This window comes from Nematolebias whitei, chromosome 7 (assembly GCF_014905685.2).
Source record: "Nematolebias whitei isolate Nwh7 chromosome 7, NemWhi1, whole genome shotgun sequence".
NCBI lineage: Eukaryota > Metazoa > Chordata > Actinopteri > Cyprinodontiformes > Rivulidae > Nematolebias > Nematolebias whitei.
Genome location: NC_056504.1, coordinates 6,138,818 through 6,140,896, shown reverse-complemented (window position 1 = coordinate 6,140,896; position 2,079 = coordinate 6,138,818). Strand labels below are relative to the sequence as shown.

At 36.4% G+C, this 2,079-nt stretch overlaps 1 protein-coding gene across 1 annotated transcript in view; it reads right to left on the bottom strand.

The window, feature by feature from the left end:
* The window catches only part of nmur3 (neuromedin U receptor 3), a 3,644-nt gene that overhangs the window by 482 nt on the left and 1,083 nt on the right, over positions 1 to 2,079 (bottom strand). The window lies entirely within an intron of this gene.

The window sequence follows — 2,079 nt, the reverse complement described above, 5'->3', positions numbered from 1 at the left end:
GAAACTTGACATAGGATCATAAACAGCTGAATGTACCTGTAAATGTTTCCTTGAGCTTTTTTGTGTTCATTGAGTCTTTGCAGCAGTTGAGAAAGCTTTAGTTCAAATAGGTAATAACTGCACTTTGGGTATGATTACATTCTGGGATTGACAGGATATTCAGTGTAAGCCCTTTGCATTTAATCTGTGTGCATCCCCTTCATTTACTTTTCACAGTACTTATCTGCTACTGTGGCAGTGACTAAAAACATTATCCTCCAATGTTCAGCCTGGAGCAAATAAAACAGTAAAACAGTTGCAGTGAAGAAGTGCCATGGTCACAGCCAGGTTGTTGTCCTTGAATTGGGTTTTCTGATTTGGATCTTTCCTGATGTGAATTCAGATTTTTTTTTAGAATTTGTTTTTCATTGCTGTTTCTTCCCCCTCTTCTTTCTGCTCATTATCGTTCATATTTCTTCTCCTTCCAGCTCCGTTTACACCTGCCTCTCATTAACTAATCATCTCACCTGTTAATCATTCAGTAATCCCATTCCTCAGTAGTTATTACTGAGGTTTTTATTTGTCAATGTCTTGTTATCGTTTCAAATCCCTCATGTTTGCGCTAATGGGTTGTCTTCTGTGGTGTCGTGTTTAAGTTAAATTATTTACCATTAAAGTTTTTGGCTTTCAACTTGCCATCCTGTTGTGCATTTGCCAGCCATCTTAGATTACATAATCATATTCCAATTTATTCTACTGGTTACACTTTAATATCCACTGTTGTATAAGATTACTAAAGCTTCATGGTTTCATAAAAAAATATGCATGAACATGTATTTTACCCTCCTCAATGTTTGTGTAAAATTTAATGTTCTTGGTTCTTGTGTTCATTTTTGTGTGTTGCTTTGAACACGTTGAACTGTTTCCTGTTTATTTTTGTACTACTGGTCTCCTTGTATGTTGTTGTCAGTTCTACTTCCTTTTAATCATTTGTTCACATCTGAACTTTATTGTGTTGATTTATTAAGTATAAGATCCTTGTTTTGACTCTTTTGTTGCTGAATCATTTGTGCCTCTGTACTGGTCCCTGTTGATTACATGCTTGAGTTATGGATTTCCTGCCTGTAGTGCTTTTATTTAATAAAACTTGTGAGTTTAATTTATCTGCTTCCTGCTCAGCTGCGATGCATTTGAGTCCTTAACCTTGATGGGTCCCATGGAGACTGAGGAAACGGTTGCTAACCTTTTAAAGTGCTATATGCTGTCATCATTGTATGCTCCCATACAAAGATGAAATTAGTTCTCTGCATTCAGCTCATCACATGAGATCCACCCAGGTTGAGCAGAGGGCAGCTGTGCCTCGGGAGCAATTAGGGATTTTCAAAGTTAACACAGGAATGCAATTGTTATCACACCAATTAATTATGCTTTAGAGATGCCTTGCTCATTGAAACCCAGTGCATTTGCCTTATATGAAGAGCTTGAAGAGATAAAAGTGACTATGTGATGACAAATCCAAAACTAAACGGTATTAAACTTTTACCTTATTGTTGGTTTTAGAAACTAAATGAAAGGCGTCATCTACAAAAGTTACATTAAACAACTTTAAACTGGGAATTAACTTGTGGGCGTCATCTGCATTGGTGTAAGACTGGCAGTAAACAATATAACTGTGAATATAACATGCTGATAATGGCAACGTAAGCAGTCCAAGTAGTTCTTGTTTAAATATTTCCCCCTGAAGATGTCCAGACATTACAACTCTGCTCAGTCACAGAACAAAGCTGCATATCAGAAAAATATATGTAATTTGCAAATAGCTGTTCAGAAAGTACAAATTATTGTAATCACATCTGTTTATAACCCTGAAGGTTTCATGTGCAAATATTCATTGTATGACCCAGCCAGAACTTGTTTGTTGTACAATCACACAAACATGAAGAAAAGAGAACTACTTGAAATAATTATGTTCTTATAAACTCATGGCAGACATTTTGATTTGAAATAACAGAGCAAGCACAAGTGCACTAATGAGGCATTTAGAGGAACTCCTGCTTTTGTGCAGGTAATCAGCATGCACAGGTGCAGAAGAGGAAGACA